The sequence below is a fragment of the Pseudophryne corroboree genome, chromosome 3, assembly GCF_028390025.1.
Source record: "Pseudophryne corroboree isolate aPseCor3 chromosome 3, aPseCor3.hap2, whole genome shotgun sequence".
NCBI lineage: Eukaryota > Metazoa > Chordata > Amphibia > Anura > Myobatrachidae > Pseudophryne > Pseudophryne corroboree.
Window position 1 is genome coordinate 661,484,750 of NC_086446.1, and position 23,167 is coordinate 661,507,916.

General features: G+C 42.0%; 1 long non-coding RNA gene across 1 annotated transcript; it reads right to left on the reverse strand.

Moving 5' to 3' along the window:
* Positions 1-7,199: 7,199 nt before the first annotated feature.
* Positions 7,200-23,079, reverse strand: LOC135058139 (uncharacterized). Its single transcript, XR_010244631.1, has 3 exons — positions 22,973-23,079; positions 15,550-15,612; positions 7,200-8,195 (listed from the first exon to the last, which is right to left on the reverse strand). It is a non-coding gene; the product is annotated as an uncharacterized LOC135058139 (long non-coding RNA).
* Between the last annotated feature and the right edge of the window lie 88 nt (positions 23,080-23,167).

A 23,167-nucleotide genomic window follows, 5' to 3' on the forward strand; every position in this document is an offset into this window, starting at 1 on the left:
TCCTTCAGTGTGCTACAATGTGAATGTCAGCTCATTCAGTTTGCTATAATGTGAATTTCGGCTCATTCAGTGTGCTACAATGGGAATTTCGGCTCATTCAGTGTGCTACAATGTGAATGTTTGCTCATTCAGTGTGCTACAATGGGAATTTCGGATCATTCAGTGTGCTACAATGGGAATTTCAGCTCATTCAGTGTGCTACAAGGTGAATTTCGGCTCATTCGGTGTGCTACAATGTGACTGTCGGCTCATTCAATGTGCTACAATGTGACTGTCGGCTCATTCAGTGTGCTACAATGTGAATTTTGGCTCATTCAGTGTGCTACAATGTGAATGTCGGCTCGTACCATGTGCTATAATGTGAATTGTGGCTCATTTTATGTGCTACAATGTGAATTTCGGCTCATTTTGGGTGCTACAATGTGAATTTCGGCTCATTCAGTGTGCTATAATGTGACTGTCGGCTCATTCAGTGTGCTACAATGTGAATGTCGGCTCATTCAGTGTGCTATAATGTGAATTTCGGCTCATTCAGTGTGCTACGATGTGAATTTCGGCTCATTCAGTGTGCTACAATGTGAATTTCGGCTCATTCAGTGTGCTACAATGTGAATTTCGGCTCATTCAGTGTGCTACAATGTGAATTTCGGATCATTCAGTGTGCTACAATGTGAATTTCGGCTCATTCAGTGTGCTACAATGTGAATGTCGGCTCATTCAGTGTGCTACAATGTGAATTTCGGCTCATTCTGTGTGCTATAATGTGAATTGTGGCTCATTCTGTGTGCTATAATGTGAATTTCGGCTCATTTTGGGTGCTACAATGTGAATTTCGGCTCATTCAGGGTGCTATAATGTGACTGTCGGCTCATTCAGTGTGCTACAATGTGAATGTCAGCTCATTCAGTTTGCTATAATGTGAATTTCGGCTCATTCAGTGTGCTACAATGGGAATTTCGGCTCATTCAGTGTGCTACAATGTGAATGTCGGCTCATTCAGTGTGCTACAATGTGAATTTCGGATCATTCAGTGTGCTACAATGGGAATTTCAGCTCATTCAGTGTGCTACAAGGTGAATTTCGGCTCATTCGGTGTGCTACAATGTGACTGTCGGCTCATTCAATGTGCTACAATGTGACTGTCGGCTCATTCAGTGTGCTACAATGTGAATTTTGGCTCATTCAGTGTGCTACAATGTGAATGTCGGCTCGTACCATGTGCTATAATGTGAATTTCAGCTCGTACTGTGTGCTATAAGGTGAAAGGGGCACCAGTACTAGATAGTATAAGGGGTTCTACTACACTGGGCACGCCCCCTATTGGGTGACCACGCCCCCTTTTCTGGAGCGCGCATCAGTGCCTCCCCAGCCAATGACCTCACCGCACGTCACTGCACCCTACACATTATGCCACACAGTAGTACAACACCCTGTACATTATGCCACACAGTAGTAGCGCTCCCTACACATTATACCTCACAGTTGTAGTGCATGTACACATTATGCCCCATAGTAGTAGTGCATGTACACATTATGTACCATAGTAGTAGTGCATGTACACATTATGCCCCATAGTATTAGCGCACGTACACATTATGCCACAGAGTAGTACTGCACAGTACACATTATGCTCCACAGTAGTAGTGCACATACACATTATGCCCCACAGTAGTAGTGCACCGCACACATTATGCTTCACAGAAGTACTCCTTATACACTTTATGCTACACACTAGAACCCCGATTCACATTACACTATACATTAGTACCCCTTATACATATTATGCCACACAGTATGGATCCTTACACATTATGCTGACACAGTAGTAGTGCCCCTTACACGTTATGCCCACAGTAATGGCCCTTGCACATTATGCCACACAGTGGTAGTGCTGCATATACGTTATTCCTACAGTGGTAGTGCCCCTTACATGTCATGCACACAAAGTGGTAGTGCCCTATTCATGTTATGCTCACAGTAATAATGCCCCTTACACAGTAGCAGTGCCCCTTGCATATTATGCAAGGGGCAAACAAAAAGACATTCATGTTTATTGGCCATCTCCTCCTACTATAATATATCATTGTCCTTGGTACTGTTTATTCTATCGGTTCCAGCTGCACTGATAACAAATATGGAAAAGAGGCTGCCGCACACTAGTACATGTGAGAGAATCCCCCCTTCCTACAGGGTGTATAATGGTATTTGTATTAGTGTTGTGCTGTCTCCTTTAAAACGTATATTTTATCTTTCGGTCCACCAATAAGTTACAACATGTACCCAGTGTTTTTTGTGTGTTTTTTTTTTTTTAAAGGATATGAGACATTTATCTCCTAAGGAGAATTTCTTAATGCACAATAAAAAAAAAAATGTTTTATATAATACTGTAAAATATAGCAAATATAAAAATATATATAGCAGGTGCACAATATGTAAGAAACAATGGGGGGGTCATTCCGAGTTGATCGCTAGCTGTTTTCAGTCGCTGCGCAGCGATCAGGCAAAAATTCGGCACTTCTGCGCATGCGTATGCAGCGCAATGCGCATGCGCGTCGTACTATTACAACGAACGATGTAATTTCACACAAGGTCTAACGTAGCTTTTCAGTCGCACTGCTGGCCGCAGAGTGATTGACAGGAAGAGGACATTTCTGGGTATGAACTGACCGTTTTCAGGGAGTGTTCGAAAAAACGCAGGCGTGCCAGGAGAAACGCAGGCGTGGCTGGGCGAACGCAGGGCGTGTCGTGACGTCAAAACAGGGACTGAATAGTCTGAAGTCATCGCAATTGCTGAGTAGGTCTGAAGCTACTCTGAAACTGCACAAAATGTATTTGTAGCCGCTCTGCGATCCTTTCGTTCGCACTTCTGCTAAGCTAAAATACACTCCCAGTGGAAGGCGGCATAGTGTTTGCACGGCTGCTAAAAACTGCTAGCGAGCGAACAACTTGGAATGACCACCAATATGTATATGTATATATATATATATCCAAATGATTCATGCATGCAAACAGGTGTGTTTCAATCAACAATACTGTATTGTATCTGTGGCCACAGATATACTGGTGTATGCGAACAGGTGTATCTAAAATGTCAGGTTTGTCCTGTATTTCTGTAAAAAAAAAAATTCTGTATAGAACCTAACCCTAAAAGCAGCTGAGTGTGTACATTCTGTATAGAACCTAACCCTAACAGCAGCTGAATGTGGGCATTCTGTATAGAGCCTAACCCTAACAGCAGCTGAGTGTGTACATTCTGTATAGAGCCTAACCCTAACAGCAGCTGAGTGTGTACATTCTGTATAGAACCTAACCCTAACAGCAGCTGAATGTGGGCATTCTGTATAGAGCCTAACCCTAACAGTAGCTGAATGTGGGCATTCTGTATAGAGCCTAACCCTAACAGCAGCTGAATGTGGGCATTCTATCTGTATAGAGCCTAACCCTAGCAGCAGCTGAATGTGGGCATTCTGTATAGAGCCTTACCCTAGCAGCAGCTGAATGTGGACATTCTGTATAGAGCCTAACCCTAACAGCAGCTGAATGTGGACATTCTGTATAGAGCCTAACCCTAACATCAGCTGAATGTGGGCACTCTGTATAGAGCCTAACCCTAACAGTAGCTGAATGTGGGCATTCTATAAAGAGCCTAACCCTAACAGCAGCTGAATGTGGGCATTCTATATAGAACCTAACCATAACAGCAGCTGAATGTGGGCATTCTCTATAGAACCTAACCCTAACAGCAGCTGAATGTAACCCTAACAGCAGCTGAATGTGGACATTCTGTATAGAGCCTAACCCTAACAGCAGCTGAATGTGGACATTCTGTATAGAGCCTAACTCTCACAGCAGCTGAATGTGGGCATTTTGTATAGAGCCTAACCCTAACAGCAGCTGAATGTGGGCATTCTCTATAGAGCCTAACCCTAACAGCAGCTGTATGTGGGCATTCTGTATAGAGCCTAACCCTAACAGCAGCTGTATGTGGGCATTCTGTATAGAGCCTAACCCTAACAGCAGCTGAATGTGGGCATTCTCTATAGAGCCTAACCCTAACAGCAGCTGAATGTGGGCATTCTGTATAGAGCCTAACCCTAACAGCAGCTGAATGTGGGCATTCTGTATAGAGCCTAACCCTAACAGCAGCTGAATGTGGGCATTCTGTATAGAGCCTAACCCTAACAGCAGCTGAATGTGGACATTCTGTATAGAGCCTAACTCTAACAGCAGCTGAATGTGGGCACTGGAACACAGGAACTTAGAACAGACAATAACCAAGCGCCATGGCCTTGGGATAATTGCCCTATATGTGGGTCCAGCTGGTGACGCCATCAGCGTAGGGAGCGGGAAACTGGCGCAATGCTGACACATTATGCACTACAGAACCAAGATGCCAATGGAGTGCCCAGCACTCCAGGTTTCTGTGGCAGCAACTGCTGTGACTAGTACCTACAAGCCAGGGGCAGATACAATTTAGACCTCAGCCGCCAAGATGCTTTTTCCCTCCAAACCACTGTAGCTCACTTCCCTGCATTTTGTAGGACACCAACCTGCAACGCTCCAGTAAGTTAAGGCTGACTGGCTTGTGAGGCTTACAGACTAGAGACTCAGCCTACATATCCACAGCAAGGCCAAAAAGGGTTAACAGGATAAATCATACACGCTGTGCAAGACAAGGTCCGTTTTACACTGTGATGGCAAATCCTGACAGTATCCTGGCTCCTTATTCACCACCCTGGCAACATAATGACATCTAGATGTGTTTCTTATTTGGCATCAAACTTTTCCAAGATCCCAATCTAGAGACTTGTCTCCTGCAATGACATCACACAATAGAGGCGCTAGCTCTGTCTCTTCACGCTTTTACTAATCGTATTCATAACAGTTCTGCACACTTTGCAAGGCCTGTACATGACATTGTGGTGAAGACATATTCTCTGTTCATAAAAACTATGCAACATTTTCCAATTAAGTCTCCCCCAGCACAACACCGTATGTGATTAGTAGCATATTACTAACACAAAGCACTAAAAATATAAATAGCATTATGTAATGTAGCCTAAAGCTTAATACACAGTTATAAGCAAAAGTACGCACCCACATTTTCAGGTATTATGCAACTTGTTGGAGCCTTGAATATATAATTAGATCTTATGGGCCATGTTCTGTCAACAGAAAATTAAGTACATGATTATTTATTCTGTGATTAGCACATTTTTTTTATTAATCTGGAGAGCATGCAGCATGTAAGACATAAAACAGATGGAGGGAGGGGTATGGCTGCAGGGTATAGAGTCATCACTAGCTTAGTGAATAGAAAACCAATACTGCTAATCTTTGCTAAACTGACTCTATAACTACAGCTTTGTCTAAGCAATATATTTATGAAAAGCTGAAAACCCCATTTGCCACAGAAATGGATGTTTTTGGCTGCAAGAGGACTTTGACTATGAATCAAAGCGATATGGACAGCAATACCGCCACCTGCAATAAAATGTGCTGGAAGAATACTGTATTACATTGTTGCCCGAACTACACATGCAAATATGCTTTTTTGTGTGTAGTGTTATAGCAAACATCCCAACTGTCACGCTTTTAGCAGGACAGTACTGTTTCTTTAGGACTATCCTGCTGCCACACCCGCAGGCCACAGTGTCCTATGCGGGGGTCACTGTCATTGGTGCAGCGTGTGAATAGAATCAGGCTTGGACTGGCCCACAGGGGTACAGGGGAAACCACAGGTGGGCCCCACTGCCTGGGGCCCACCTCCTACTCTAAGGATCAGGTTCTAGACTGTGCACTTGAATTATACATTATACATATGTTACCTTATACTGGACTATGGTTTATTTTCTACAGTGCATTGCTGTTATTAATCTGTTATTAATCTGGTACATTATCATGCATGCAGCAGCTGAATTTACTGTATATATTTATGAAGGGGCCCAGACATTGAACTCTCTAATGGTTAGGCAAACCAATGAGGTGGCAGGCCACACCCCCTCAGCAAACTGGCCACACCCCTAAACATGGGCCCTTACCACTGCATTCCCCCGATGGGCCCTACATGCCCCAAAACTAAAGCAGAGTAGGGTCATCTAATCCCTTTGGCGCATAGGGAAGGGCAATGAGGATTGTAACAATAAAGTAACTTTCCTATATGGAAAAGTGAGTTGTCTTTGCGTACCCCCACTCACGCTGTTAAGGAGTGGGTTACACACATCAAGGTATCTTTGTTCTTCTAAATGTGACGATACTAAAATCCTTGAAATCTTAATTCTTAAAGGATAAACTTGGGTATCGTACCCCAACTCACACGGCACTAGAAGTGTAGACTCCTATCAAGGTTTCTTTTCACTGTTCACAGATGTGGTTCCTGATGTATATTCATAATCAAGGATAGCCTCATACAGATGAAAAAAATGAAAAGAGAAACAACCAATGTGTAGTATAGCTTCTTTCACATGTGGAATAAATTAATATAGAACAGTTCCATGTTTCAAACACACCCAGGAAGGTTTAAATGTGTATACAGTTGTCACCTTCCTAGGACACTTGGTCTTTCTATAAAGTAATGTGCGTACCCCTGACTCACACAATGAGCAACTGGATAACTCCTATAAAGGTATCTTTCACTCATCAATCAGGCGTACCCCAATTTTATAAGTAAGTCTCCAGCATAAATATATATGCGTACCCCCACTCACGCTGTTAGGGAGCAAACTGCACACATCAAGGTATCTTTGTTCTTCTAAATACAGGTGAAGTTAGAGGTATTGGAAAAAATGAACCTGGGTATCGTACCCCAACTCACACGGCAATCGAGGTGTAAACTCCCACAAAGGTTTCTTTCAGCCGTAAATAGTGGGGTAACTCCTTTAAGGGTATTTCTCACTCGCCAACCGTGTTTGCCGGGCGTACCCCAACTCACAAGTAGGTCCACGGCATAAATCTCATCAAGGTATCTTTGCTGGATCCCTTCGTCACAAATATATTTCTAGCCGGGATCCACAGAGAGCTCTTAATCTCCAAAAATTTTTAATTTTATTCGTTCCTCAAAAGGCACATGTACATAGATCCAAGAACATATAAATGTGCAAAAAGCAATTAAAAGTAATTCAAAAAATGTTCAAAGGAAACTAATGAATTCCAACATAAAACAAACTTAAAATGTAAAAAAAAAATAAAAAAAAATATCCGTGGTATATCACTATTGAAAATGGCTACTCACACAGCAGTCTGTTGACGCGTTTCAGTCCTTCGACCTTTGTCAAGACATGACCTGCTGTGTGGGAAGCCAGATATTTATGGTACCAGTAGCCAATGATGTTCTAACAGGAAATTGATGTGTAGGAAGTGATGTCATTCCCTGCCACAAATACATAAACAATTAAAAAATTCGATAAATGCAGCATAATTCATTATCATCAATTATCTAAGTCCAGTATTGGTGTTCCGATATTGCCAGTCCTTCTTGAAATGATGCTATATATTTGGTTTAAAACACACTTTGTTAATATACTCGTTTCCATTACCACAATGAATTCTGGGCAATGTAGTTCAAATGGGATTGTACACTCTCCATTTTCTATCCTAAATGTTTCATCATAGCATCAAATTCACTAAATGAATGCTGTAGGAATAACACTGTATGTTTTATTCCTATCTATATGTAATATTATTGTCCATTCCATTAAGAATCATAAAACAAAACCGGGTATGCTCTTCCGCGTTTGTCCGGCGCAGGGTATGTTGGGAAATGTAGTTCCTCCCTGGTAGTTCGCGCATGCGTCCTTATGCCCAGTATGTCATGTTATGTGCACGTTCTTTTCAATATTCTGACGATTTTATCACAGCAAATAAATGAGCCAGATGAATTCTATAGGAATCCTATTTGGGTCCCTATCTATATGTAACGTTCTTGCCCCTTACATTTCAAATCATAAGCCGGAACCGGAAATGCTTTCCCGCACTGGTCCGGCGCAAGGTATTTTGGGAAATGTAGTTCCTCCTTAGTAGTTCGTGAATGCGTCCATACCGATGGTGTTATGGGAAATGTAGTCCTTTATCCGTAGTTTACGCATGTGCAGTCATGAGAAGACATCCTCCTTAAAACTCCTTTATCCTCTGAGTTTTCACCGCCGTGGCTTGTGGGGAATGTAGTTGTCAAACCCAGGACACCTTTGTTATTCGTTCTGTGAGACCAAATCCCGAGGATTCATTCATATATATTTCAGAAGTATTCATGTGGCCCATCATAAGCCGTTATGGAGATCATAAATAAAACAAAAGACAAAAAAAGAGGTTATTTCTTAAACAAAAGGAGACACAAGAAAAAATTATTTTTACATGTCATATCAAAAGATCATAAAGCCAGCTCATAAAAACCACTTTAATTCAAAATCTGAGTTGAGACCCTTTGGGGACAAGGTTTTGCATTGGTATATTAGTCTCATTTCAGCCTTTGCTAGTGCTGAGGCTATATCCTTATCCCTCAGACTTGGTTTAATATGTTTAAGGCCATAAAAACCCGTTATCTCGGATGGGGAACAGTTATGGTGTTCCTTGAAATGGGCAGACAGTGAGTGTGTAATTAACCCTTTCTTCACATTTCGAATATGTTCCCCCCAATGGATCTTTAAAGGGCGTGAAGTGCGGCCAATATAAAACAGACCGCAGCTACAGCCGATGGCATACAACACGTTCTTGGTGTCACATGTAATGAAATCTGAAATTTTGATAATCTGGCTATTAATGCAAATCTCATTAATTTTATTGTCCCCTTTTGTATTCCTACAGCTCATGCAATTCAAGCATCTATAAAATCCTTTTGATAAAACTTTTGGATGTTTATGAATTACTGAGAGAGCTTGATACCAACTTAGATTTGATATTTGGTGCTTTCCGGTATATGTGGACCGGTTTGTCTGGCACCAATGGACCAATTACTGGATCTTTTTTTAGCAGTTTCCAATGCCTCCTAAAGATTTTTTCTATTTGTATATGGTGTGTACCATATTCTGTGATAAAGGCCCATTCAAATCTCTTCTCTTGTGTGGACTGTCTGGTTTGTTTCTTCAAAAGTTACTGGCACGGAATAAGGTCTGTATTGATTCTCGCTCTTTCTACATTATGTTTAGTGTATCCACTTGCTATAAATTTTTCCTCTAATCCACCAGCTTGAATCTGAAATGTAGCATCATCCGTACAATTCCTCTTTATGCGTTTGAATTGACCTCCCGGAATTGATTGTAACCAATTCTGGTGGTGGCAGCTGTCTGCTGGAATATAGCATTGGGAGTCAGTGGGTTTAGTATAGGTTCTGGTGTTCATTTTGCCAGCTTCTATATAAACCGTAATGTCCAGAAAGTTTATTAATTCCTTACAGGTCTCAAAACTCAATTTTATAATTCTGTTGTTGTTGTTGAGACCTGTACAGAAATCCTCCAAAGTATCACTATTTCCTTTCCAAATGAAAAATATATCATCTATGTACCGTACATAGGTCACCAGGTTCGCGCCATAGGGATTATTGGACCAAATGTTGTCCAATTCCCATGCCACCATAAACAGGTTGGCATAACTTGGCGCGAACCTGGTGCCCATTGTTGTTCCGGTTTTTTGCACATAGAACTGATCTCTAAATAGGAAGAAGTTATTATTTAATATAAAATTGATCCCTTCTAAAATTAACTTTTGCAAATTTTTCTCCAGGTCCAAAAGATCGAGGAAACGTTTTACCGCTTCTACCTCTTGTACATGGTCAATTATGGTGTAGAGTGAGCACACATCCGCAGTTACCAGAGTATAGTTTTCCTCCCACTCAAATTTATCCAAAAGGGTTAAAAAAATCTCTTGTGTCCTTTAGATGGGACTTATTCACTACCACTAGTGGTTGCAAATAGCTGTCTATGAATCTATACAGATTGGCCGTGATGGAGTTTACTCCCGAGATTATAGGACTCCCCAGGGGGTTGTTGGTATCTTTGTGAACTTTTGGGAGCACATAAATAACAGGTGTTGTCGGGGTTTCATTCACAATAAATTTTGCTTCTTTTGTATTGATAGTCCCATTTTTCTCATAGGAATCAACCAATGTTTTTAGTTTTGAGATCGTTATATCTGTTGGGTCGTTTCTAAGACTTCAATATGTGGTCATGTCATTCAATTGCCTCATGATTTCTCCTTCATATTTAGTGACATCCATTAGTACCACTCCCCCACCCTTATCTGCCGGCTTTACGACCAGGGATGTGTCCTTTTTGAGATCTTGTAAAGCTTTCCATTCCTTGAACATGAGGTTGGACCTTTTATTATCCTGCTTCTTAATTTGTTCCAGTTCCTCCACAACTAGTGCTCCAAAGGTCTCAATAAACAAAATTGATTTAGGCCTAAATGGGGTTGTTGAAGACTCTGATTCCCCATTAAGGTTTTCTTGGTTTGCAAAAAATTTCTTTAGGGTCAATTTTCGTAAAAATCTTTGGACATCCAAATACATATCAAATGTATCAGGAATATGACTAGGGGCGAATTTCAGTCCTTTTTCAAGTACTGACCTTTCACATTCCGTAAGAATGTGAGAACTTAAATTGAAAATTTTGACCTTGGGAATAATTCTGCATGGTTCTTTTGTCTTTTTCTTCCTCTTTCTCTTCCTTTTCCTTACTTTCAGAATGTACGGCTCTTTCTTTCCTCCTCTTTTACCTCTATATTTTTTACAAGTTATCTGTACCTGACTGGTGGTCTGTCCTTCCCTAAAAAACGTGTGGAGCGTCTTGGGTATTTAAGAGGGGAAAACTGATCGGTATAGGATAAAGGCTCTCTATTAGAGTGGGCTACCCTACCATTGGGTTATTTAAATTGTACCCCTCTCCATTCTGGTGTTCGATCCCTGTAGGTTCTACTAAAATTGGGTTCCATCACAGATTCACGTCGTTGGGGTCTTGATGTAGATCTTGGTATCCCCATTTCTGGTGTGTAATTCACTGGGCTTTTCTCCCTAAATGTTTTTCTTCCTCCACTAAGTGCTGATGGTCTAGATCCCCTAGCTGTTCTGTGGGGTCTTCTTATCGGTGTCGGATCTTGTGAGTCCTCTTCCAATATTTCCTCTTGATCTTTCAATCTTGTTGCTCTCTACTATCGTTCTTATCTCTTTGATATTTCTTCACTTTTTTTTCTATAAGTAATTTTTGTGTTTTCTTTAAACTTAATTCTATTTTTTCCTCCAGGGACTTATAATCGCTGGAGTTGGCATATGGTTCGACTAGGGATTTATAAATAGCTATTTCCCCATCAAGCTTCTCTAATTCTTTCTTCCTTTCTCTAATAATTAATTTCATCAAGGAAAGGGAGCATGTTTTTACAATGTCATCCCATTCCTTTTTGAAATCCTCATTTGTTGAAGTGAATGAAGAGGTTTTATTGATTTTGAGACCTCTGGGGATTAGATTCTCCACTACATAGTTCTCCAAGGTCATAACCTCCCACCAGATCTTACATTCTTTGATTAAAACTGATGATAGTTTGTTCATCATCCCTTCTACATTGTCATCATGAAGGTCATTATATGTTGACTGTATCCCAAATGCTTGCTCCAATATGGCATTTCTCTGATCTTTACAAGAGAACATGACTTTAAGGAGCAACCTGTGTGTGAAGTGCTGCCTGGAGGTATGTGGGTTGACAAATCTGTAGTAGGAACTAAACTTGATGCAAAAAAAAGGAATTGTTTTGAAAACCACACAAATTGGCGCAGAAAAATGCTGCCTATGGAAACAATTGACTCAAGTTTAGTTCCTACATGCCCCAGTCCGACACTGAATAGAATAGAAGCAGCGCGTAGTGCATGGCATCTATTCACACAAAATGGAGTGCCTGGGGGCAGCCCAGCATCTTGGAGTGCTGGACACGCCCCCACATTGATGGAGATGGGGGCTTGCCACAAGACTCTGCATCATGAGGCTCCGCCCTCTTCTTGGCAGCGAGATCCCTCTTTCATACCTGGCAATGTTGGGATGCATGCTATAGGATGTATGACTGAGAGACTGGTCTACATACCAGAATCAGGCCACGGGCAAAATGTAGGGGGTCTAATTATGATGATCCGCATTGTAACCCAAAAACTGTGATTTCTATTATCCTGTATTGCAGGAATACTAATTCAAATTTTTGGGCTATTTATGAACATTCTCTTGCAGGGAGAGTCTGTCCTGGGAAAGAGTGAAAAGTAAAGTGAGAACATACTGTACCTGTCAACTTTTCTATCTCCTCTATGGGAAAAGCCCAGAGAGGAAACGCTGCTGTCCACTTTGGGGGGTAGAGCTGGACTCACGTCATCAGGCCCCGTCCCCATCATGGGAAAATGACACGATTCGCGGGTCCACGGGGAGGGGTGGGGCTAAAATGACATGATTTGCATCACTTAGCTCCACCCCCTCCATAAAGCGCCGCAATTCCAGTGATTAACTTCCACCCTACTCTCTTCATTAGGAAGCGGGCAGGATCCACCTACTCTTCTGGGGAGTCTTCTGCAACTTCCAGGAGAGAAGGTAAGTATGAAATGCTATTACCATACTGCTGGGTTCAAATCTGGATTACATACTGTAGTGTGCATGGATGACTAAATTGCCTCTTGATAAATAGGTCCCTTGAAGTGCAAATGTTACAGTAGCTCCCATGTACCCTTCGAAGTTCAAATCATCTCAAAGAATCTGATTGGACAGAGCGGCATGTGTATTTCCATCTTTTGCTGCAGTCCCATCTGCAATTTTATGCTAATGTTAGTAAAAGCCCTTCCCCTGGTGTACAGCTGTGCAAATGTGCAAGGACTGGGATGCTCACTTTGTTCTTCTTTAGACACAACTATGCCGATTGGTGCTTCGTTAGACGCAACCATTGCACGCACCTGTGCATCTATCTTCTTTTCTGGGTGGCAGTTTCACTTGCGATGATTAGAAAGGCCGTGGCCTACAAAATCGCACCTGAGTAGACAACTGTATCCAATAATGAATTAGACTCTCTGTGTGTGTCATACAGGACTGCGACACTGTAGGCACACACAGTGGGACACATGCGCAGTGCAACCTTTTAGCTACTTAGGTAAATGCGCATATACAAAAAAACATCGACAACTGCCTGCTACCCAGGATCAGGCCCAAAATTACCTTTACTGGATAGTCATGAAAATAATGAATTCATTCTTACAATATATTTAGTTTCTGTAAGAAAATCAATATAAAAAAACATTTTGCTCTGCTACCTGAAACTATAGAGTCATGATAGAGTTAACTTTAAAAAAAAAACGTAATCGCAAAAAAGAAAAACATCATAAACTCTCATTCATTTCCTCACAACGGAAGGACTGAAAGTAGATGACTTTGGAAGCACAGGGTCTAATGATTACCATTATCTGGGCTCTAATATATTATAAACCAGGAAACGATTAATATTACAGCACATGTGAAAGTGAGGGCCCCTTGCTTGGGAAGAGGCGATTTACTTAGTGAAGCATCAAATCTGATGCAGAGAGCTTTGGAGACTGCACAGGGTATAGGTGAGACGTCAGAGGCATGTATTTTTTTCAGATTCAAATGTGTGTGGGGACTGAACAAGCAACCTTGGACCTTTGCTGCTGCCACGGGACAAACAATGCACAGCTTTGCAAAGTGAAGGCATTAAATTACATGTCTTTCTCAAAAAACATCAGTGGGGGTCTCCATTAGGCAACTGTAAATTAAAACTATGTCAGTGATCAATAAAGAGAAGTAATATACTCTGAAAGTTGAGCTTGTGCAATAACAACGGAATGCAAAAAGCTTAGAAGTTCTACAGTGCGTTTTTTTATATATATGCAGTAACTTTATTGTAGCTGAAAGAATGAGTGGATGGTATAAAAAGAGTGCAAAGTCTGGCAGGCATGGCCATCAGAAGAACTCTGTCACCAGTATGTATGTATTCTATAGGGCGGACTACTGTATATTAAATTACAGACTGAATGTAACACAGCACTAAAAGGTACTGTCTGTGCTTGCAGTGCATTCTGACAAATGAGGATTAATCCACGCTGAAACATGTGTGTGCAGAGTAATTTGTGTTTTTTATGCTATATAATCAGTTGTTTTGAAAGTGTTAAAGCATGGCGCACAGAACATAGTGAAGGAGTGGCCTTAGAGGGTATTTGCTCCCGTTACAAGTCTACAAAGTGTCCCATCAAGCAGCCAAGAGTTGTGAGAAAGAAAACTGTATCTATAATTTATTGTAACTTTGCAGCTTTTTTACACAACAACAACTGACAGAGGACCAAGAGTTTGATTGCATCCAGTGCCGGACTAGGGTACATCTTCACCCCAGGCTGTCCCCTGCCACCCTGTGCAAATGATGTCTTGACGTCACAGAAGAGGAGGCTGGGAACAAGAAGCTAGGCGTCTGTGGCCTTCAACTGTAGGTGCGATAGCGCAAGGACGGAGCACTGTGAGATTGCGCCTCCTATTGATCAACTCTGTTACACCACTAGACATATAAGACCTGTTTCCGAGAAACACTGCCAGACCGGAAGTATAAACTTTATCATTGTGTACTTCACCAGGACTCTACCAGGATGAACAAGTGCTCTTCAACCATGGTGTGGGAAAACTCTTCTATGCACCAAGTATAAAGCTGGTCACATGTTCCCTGTTTGTTAAGTTGGCCCGACAACTTCACATGTATAGCAAGCTATCAAACTGGAATCCGGTCAGCATATCGGGATCAAGATGGTTGGCTAATGACAATATACTGTGAAGCAGTTGATCAAGGCCAGACCACAAAAACAATAGTATCTGGTGAATTCTGGGTGTAGCAACATCAGCAAGTATGGCCAGCTTCAGAGTACCTGCTACTTAAGATGGTGGCTTTATTTTGGTTTTGGTTTTTTTATAATTATTTTTAACATAGAAAATGTATGCAAAAATAGATCACGACAAAACCACTTCCATTCACCTGAGGGACTGAGAGAGCACAGAAAGAACATGCCCGATATTGTAATCATTGAATGGGCAGCATGTGATCTGCATAATGGTCTTAATGCATACTTTGCAGTAAATAGTAACAGTAATTAGAAAAAAAGAACACAGCTATACCTGCTAGAGATGATGATTCATTTAATTGTCAGCAGCCTTTTGTGACTCCGAAACGCAATTTTTTTTTGTTCCATAAACTAAATATGTATATTCTTTTTTGTACTGTACTTTATGGGGGAGATTCAAATGATTTTCTGGGAGCTCTAAATAATGGGCGCCCAATGGAGCTATTCAATTGGTGCTCCAACTGGGCGTGACTGCTGTGGCGACCCATTACTTGTCACCGTTTGGGCGCAAAAACACAGATTTTTCACGGTTTTGTGCTCTCCACCTTAGCAGGGTGTGAGCAGAAATATGGGTGCCTGCGACATTCATGCCTGTCAGCAGCAACAATTGAATTGCCCCCTAACTTTCAAAATGTACCATAGTACCCTTCACAAAATGTATACAATGCAACTTGTATAAAATATAAATCTGCCGAGCAGCCCCTGACCTTGTTCTAGAGGATAAAAGGTTCTCCAGATCTTGTGTTTCACGGATGTTCTTGTGGTTTTTACTGCAACAAATTGTGGGTGTTTTTCATGTGATATTTTAGGAAATGTTTTACTTAAACACAATCTGCATATAAATAGCACAGACTCAATTTGTCATCCAGTACAATTTATTGTGCAGTATTTCAGACCTAGGCCTCCAGAAACATCCCAGCAGGGTATCAAGCTCTGCTTCATATAACATAACATACTGCTTTCATTAGTATATAAGTTATGGGGCCACAAATAATTAGGAAAATAAAACAGGGGAGACAACGCCTGGGTTAGAGAATAAAATTATATATGGCACATGAAAAGCAGCAAGAAAGACCCATATTTAGTCATTACAGTATACAGTATAGAGAATATTTTCCAAGACGAGAAATATGCCATATATGATTACTATAAACTGTAGCTGTTACTTACCTCTAATTTCTAGGGACAAACTTGGATTTTAAAGATTTGTCTCCGGAAATGTTATTATTTTTACATGTATTACAATTTCCTTTATTCCTATGTTGCAAGTCATGGGGTATAGCATATATATTTATTTTAATTTTTTTCCCATTTCTATTTGTGGCTTTAATTTTTTTTTTTTTACACTGGGGTCACACACCTAGTTTGACAGAGGACGCCTGGATAGACAACGCAGCACACCTGGGGACGGACCACCTACAGTGCCACACAATACTTGTATGACACACTGCGGTCTGACCAGCGGTGTCACTGAAAAATAATAGTATAGTACACTATGGTATAGCAATATATATAAATATATATATATATATATATATATATATTGTAAATATATATTTCTATATATCACACTATAATCTATGTTACTCTTATTTACCTACTTTATGAGTTTAATAACTATATCTAAGCATAAAATAAATTACACTACAAGTACTTTTTTTTATTTATATATATTTTTTATGAGCTGCGCCTCTGTACAGAATGATCGGTGCCTGCAATTGTGGTCCTCATGAAAATGGCCGCCGGAATAAGCAACAGAGGAGGGCGTGTACAAAGCAGCAATCCCATTGTGACCCTATGACGCCGCTGAATGACACTAGGACGCCGCGAGAAGCCGCACCGGAAGTGGGGCAGATAGACTATTAACCGTGGACGTAAGTGGGGATGACCATCGTGTGTACACAGCTACCGGAAGCGGGGCGAACGCGCATGCGCAGTACATAGCCGCTGACACAGGAAATGTGGCGGAAGTAGTAACAATTAAGAAAATGGACTTTCTTTAGTCATTTATAATGTTTTTAATGCTCGTTTTGCAAATTCCCTTACAGCTTCTTTATCACACTATGAACCAGCTCCACTGTTTTTCAGATAAAAAATTAGTTATTATTTAATAGATTAGTATTTTTTTTTATAAATTCTTTATTTTCAGTATTTATCACAGAACAAAAAGAGTCACGGTAAGACACATACAGTATATTGACACAAAACATCTTTAGGGAGTAACCGAAAGCAAGACGGACATTGACATACATAATCCTGTGATCGGTAAAAGCTTAAGCCTCAACAATAAAGATCAGTAGACTCATATGAAATGAGGCATCAGATAGTCTATTGTTCCAAAAGAAAGAAAAGAGAAGAGAAGTAGAAGATCACAGAATGGGAAAGTATAGAAAGAAAGGACAAAGAAAGGGTAGACTAAAAGAAAGAAGGGTATTCATCCGGCCGAACAAACACTCTAGAATATCTTTCAAAACTTCTAACCGACTAAGAAAGGTGAACATTAAGGGGTAGTTGTTTCAGCAGTGGTCATTTCAAAAACTACGTCTCGCTAAGACTAACCAAGTTGGGGAGAGGACACAGGTACCAAGGCCTTAGAAGAGGGAGATAGCCTGAACTCCATCCAACAAAGCCAAATAGCTACGTATGTTCCATGCTTCTCTGGAGTAGAATAGTATATATCATCGATAGACATATAGAAGTCCATACGTTGGCACCAATCCCATAAGGTAGGCGGAGAGGGGGAGCGCCAGTGAACTGGTAACACTGCTCTGGCTGCATTACTGATGTGTCTCAGTAAAGACCTTTTATAGTCTGAAATACTGTAGGTATGTCTGAGTGGGACAGCAACCAGAAGTCAGGGCCTGAGGGAATAGGAATGCCCATAATCTCTGCAGCAAACCTTTTTATACCATCCCAAAACGGAAGGATTCTAGGGCAGTCCCACCAGATATGGATCAAAGACCCCTGTTCCTCATTACATCTCCAGCATAGAGGAGACATACCAGGGCAGAACTTATGAACAATATTTGGGCATCGGTACCACCTGGAGAGAAGTTTATATTGGGTCTCCACTACATCCATACTAGATGAGCACACACTAGCTGCTTGGTAAGTTTTATTCCAGTTTATCCTAATCCTTTTAAGTGAAGAGTCTCTATCCCATAAATCTTGATAACTCGGACTAGAGGTTAGCATTGCTGGCAAGAGAATTTGTAAATTATAAAGATAATATGTGTGGGAGGATGCAATTGCATACAAAGTTTTTCGAACGTGGTTGGTGGTGTTCTTAAAAGTTCCAATCTTTAAATTTCGTCAGCGGGATTACAACAATATGTGCAGCAAGGGATTGGGTTAAAAACTGGGTCCGGGGTGACACCGTGGATTTATAGTAGGTTATCGGGAAGGCATCAGGTCCTGGGCTTTTTCTGTTTCTCATGGGATGTCTTAATGGCATATTTTAGTTCCTCTTCCGTAAATGGGGAATCTAAAACCTGTGTCACCGCCTCAGGAAGAGACAGAAACTGAATAGGTTCTAAAAATTGATGAATTTCACTTTGGCGAGTCGATCTAGTCGAGTCTGAATGGGACTGGGTGAGATTATACAACTTTGAGTAGTAGTCATGGAAAATGGTGGAAATTTCCTCATCCGTAGTACGGACAAGTCCCGAGGCATCTTTCATTTTTGGAATATACGTCAGAGACCTCTGTGCACAGAGGGCCCTAGCCAGCATCCTCCCAGTTTTATTACCCCATCGGAAATAAGTATGTTTACATCGCCTAAATGCCCTCTTAACTTCCACATTTAGCAGAGAATTCAGAGAAGTCCTGGTGGATTGAAGCTGTACAAAGACATCCGAGTCCCCACAGCTTTTGTGTGCTAGCTCCAACACTTAAATTTTATACAAAAGGGACTCCCTGCACTCCATTTTCTGTTTCTTGAGATAGGTTCCCAACTGGATTCAATGTCCCCTAATAACACATTTCTGAGCTTCTTAAATTAACATCAGGGAAACATCGTCAGTCACATTGGAGGTAACATAATTATCTATAAATCCCAGAAGTTGGGCTCTACAATGAGAATCCATAAGAAGTTGGTCGTTTAGCCTCCAATGTCACTCCCGAGGCCCCACCGAATCAACTCGTATAGTCAGGGTAATGGGAGCATGGTCTGATCCTGTGATCTGACCAATCGTAGCTTCTAGCATTGCATCCAGACAAGAATGACCCACACAGAAATAATCTATACGTGAGTGCGTGTTGTGTGGAGGGGAAAAAAAGGTGTAATCCCTCTCTGCAGGATGCAATAACCTCCAAGAGTCCACTAGTTGGAATTTGTGTAAGATTTTCCTAAATCGGCTTGCCTCCTTAAATGAGGATCGCATGGAGCCTATGGCAGTATGCAGGAGTGGTTCCAAGGCCCAATTAAAATTGCCCCCAACTACCAGCCTCCCGTCGATGTGAGATTCTATGGATTCTAAGGCCATGCGTTAGAACCGAGTCTGACCCTGGTTGGGCATATACAAGTTGACAAAGGTATACCGCTGCAATGCAATAGTTGCCTTTACTAGCAGACCTCTACCATCACCAATTGGGACCTCTTGTATGTTGGACAGTTGCAGATGTTTGGAAAACATGATAGCGACCCCCCTGGCCTTGGCACCTGTGAAATTATAAAAAAAAACCTGTTGTATAATACCGGGAAATCAGACGCGGGGCAGATCTCTTTTTGAAGTGCGTCTCTTGTAGGAAAGCTATATCTATGTTATCCATATGTAACGTATGTAGCAAACGTGAACATTTTTCAGGAATGTTAAGGCCCTTAACATTGTTGGAAATTAACCGTAACTTAGCCATAGGAAAAATGAGAGACTTGCGTAAAATATGCAGAAGATACCGCATTCATCCGCCTGGATGAAGGAGGGGAGGGGAAGAAAATTTAAAATGAGGAAGAGCAGGAAGGAATAGATGAAGAAGACAGAGAGAAGACAGAGAGTAGTCTACCGTAAAGATAGTGCGTCAAAAATTATAACAGGGAAACATCTGAAAGTTGTCTCAGAGGCTGGCAGTGGGGGCTCCGAGACCAAGTATCCTCCATTGGAGATGCTATGGAGGTCTCTCTTGGACCCATAGTCAACCTATACATAACAGAGAAAGGGGAGTTTCTTGGGGGTAACGGTGATATGTGACACCAATATGTTCCTTATAGTCCCCAGGAACCAAATAGGAAAGGGAAGAAACAGTATAATAACAAACATTTCTCTGATCAACAATGAAGTATATTGTGAGCGAGGTAAATGACCTTATAACGAACATAACAGAACTAGCGTCAGTCAAGAAAACATGGAAAGTAATTATAGTAAGAAACTGAGAAGGATGGGAGAGGAGGAGGGTTAGAAAACAGCCTGTCCAACATGCTAATGAAACAAATACAATAATAAAGAAGCAACAACCCTCCCAACTCACAAAGTCCAAGACCTTTCAGTAAATGGAAAGACAACACCCTCAACCAAGTCAACTGGGAAGGAGTCGACAATCGCTCAAAAAGGCTAAACAATATATAAGGTAAAGATACAGACTGTGGCAGGTACAATTCAAGGAACTGCGGTATCCTCTGCAGCCTGGGAGTTTCGTCTTCTTCTTCTGGAGGTACGGGAGGATTGCCACCTCTCTTTCCTGGACAATGGTATATAGGCAAGGTCCATCCAGTTTGGTAGGGTCACCGAAGGGAGACCTAAGGAAGAACAAATGCTGGGACATCTTCCGGCTGTTGTACCATATGGGTAGACCCGTCATGCATGACTTGAATACTGAGAGGATATCCCCAACTAAATTTTAAGTTCTTCTTATGGAGTTCATCACTAAGCGGATGAAGTGAACGCCTCTGTTGCAATGTGTGCAAAGAAAGATCCTGGAATATCAGGATGGCGTTGCCATTAAAGTCGATTTCCTTGTCTCGGCGTGCTCGTTGGATGATTTGCTTCTTAACTGTAAAATAATCGAGACGGCAAATAATGTCCCTGGGTTGATCCGTAGGTAGTCCTTTGGGGCGCAAGGCCCTATGGGCACGGTCAAACAGAATCTCCTCATTAGGGTCCGACTCTAACAGCTTATTAAATATTTTCGTAAGGACGTCGACTATACCCTCTTGTGGGACATCCTCTGGGACTCCTTGGACTCTCAGATTATTACGATGCCCCGCTTCCACGTCATCTAGTTGCATCTGCATATCAAGTAGTTGATGAGATTGGCGATTGATTACTGCATCAGCGTCAGTTAATTTGGAGTCCAACTGCTCATTATGATCCTCAATCACAGCCACCCGGTTACCTATGTGAGTTAGATCTGACTGAATAGAGTCCAGGCGGATCTTGACTTCCTCCTGTATTCTCAGTTCCAGGGATTGCAGGTCCTGCTGTAGATCCTGTCTGGTAGGAAGGGAGCGGAGGTGATTTAAGATATCAACAATCTCTGTATGTCTTACTTGAGCATGTTTTTGTGAGGAAGGAGAGTGGTTCTCCGGAGTACCAGAACCCTCTGAGCCTTCAGAAGCCATGGCTGGAGGGGTTAGGGCTGGACGGGCGCCATCAGCAGAGGACAGAGCTCCAAAGAGATTAAGGAAAGCAGCGGATGACTTGAACTTGACTGGGGTAGCTGCAGATGTTTTATTTCCACGTCTCTTCGTCATAAGGCCATCAAAAAAAATACCTCACATATGTTCAAGAAAAAATTGAAGTTGACATGTGAAGAGAGGTGTCACGCATCATTTTCACCCCATTAAAATGTGCACATGATCATGATCTAGTAGACATCTTGTATCGTATCACATTCGCAATGCAGATGTAAGTCGTTTTCACACTGGGAATTATAGAACCACATAAAGGAGGGGTGCAGGCAGAAACAGTGCTGAAAGATCAGTAGATCAAATAAGCTGTATTACTGGCATAGTACCTCCAGACGGTCACAAGATGGGGCTCTCGTAGACACAGTAATACTATAGTAAAAAGCTGTGAGAGAACCTTTATAATGAAAGTTAGAGACAAAAACTGTATATAAGTCCACAAGTGTTGAAGAGAGGTAAATGCCAATAAAGTTCTTTAAACCAGTGAAACCACTCAGCCAGCAAGAGTGGGTAAAGCAAACTATGCCACTGACCCACTACACAGCACTTGGGAGGCGCCTCATTCTGTGCGCCAGGGGGCCGTCTCCCCCTCCGTTGATATTGGTAGCGGCGGGTGCGGATCCTCTCCTTACCAGCGCACTGGCAGTAGCATTGGTCCCGGCCACACTCCTCCGGCTGTGAGCGCATAGGTGAGGAAATCCACGGCCTCCAGCGGAGTTCCGCGATTGGCACTCTGACAAGGGGAGTCCGGCGCCTGGACCCGCGCGTCCCCGTCCAGTCCCGCAGCAGCAGCCCGGGCCTCCAAACTCTGGTCCCCGGCCTCCAGCAGTGTCTCAGGCCACAAATCGCGAGAGGGAGCGGACCAGCTCCCGTATCCACGAGAGGCAGCAGGCAGCCCCAGGAAGTTAAGGAGACAGATATAAGTCCTCGGAGAAGTGCCAGTCAGGGTCAAAATACAGGGTGTGAGGAGAGCTCAGACCCGGTGTGTCTGTCCACAATGGCTGCTAGGCCACGCCCCCCATGGATTAGTATTTAACAAGAAATGGTGTCACAACCTGAATCCTTAACACTAGCAGGTATAAATATCAGTCCTGCTTACTTGAATGCTACCCCTTGATGAAGTCAGACTGACAAAATGCGTTGGATACTCCTCTATGACTCTCCACACCAATATAAGCTAAAAATCTTATACTAAAAATCTTTTTAAATAGCTTCTAAGAATATATTTTTCCTACATACTGTATATATATATATATATATATATATATATATGTATATATATATATATATATACTCTCCAAAATGACCAGGCACTCCAGCGGTCCCCACCACACAGGTGTAGCTACTCACGGTGCCTTCCTCGTAGAGTCAATCCTCTGGAATATACCCAATGCAATGAGGCGGCACTCAGGAGACTTCTTAATGGTGCTGTTTACTGCAGTGTCTACGTTTCGGGGACGCAGCCCCTTCGTCAGGATAAGTGCATACAAAAACAAATAGTGCTTAAATACCTATTTAAGATCGGTCCCACCCGCCGCCTCCAATCGCGTCTCCCGGTTTCCGGTACCATCCTCCCGGTTCCCCCGGAAGTGACGTCACGCCGGCCCGTCCAGCGTACGCGTTGTGGCTAAGGAAGAGAAACCATGGAAACATAAACAATATGTCTGCCTCCATTCATCACTATACGTGTGCAGTGTCATTAAAAC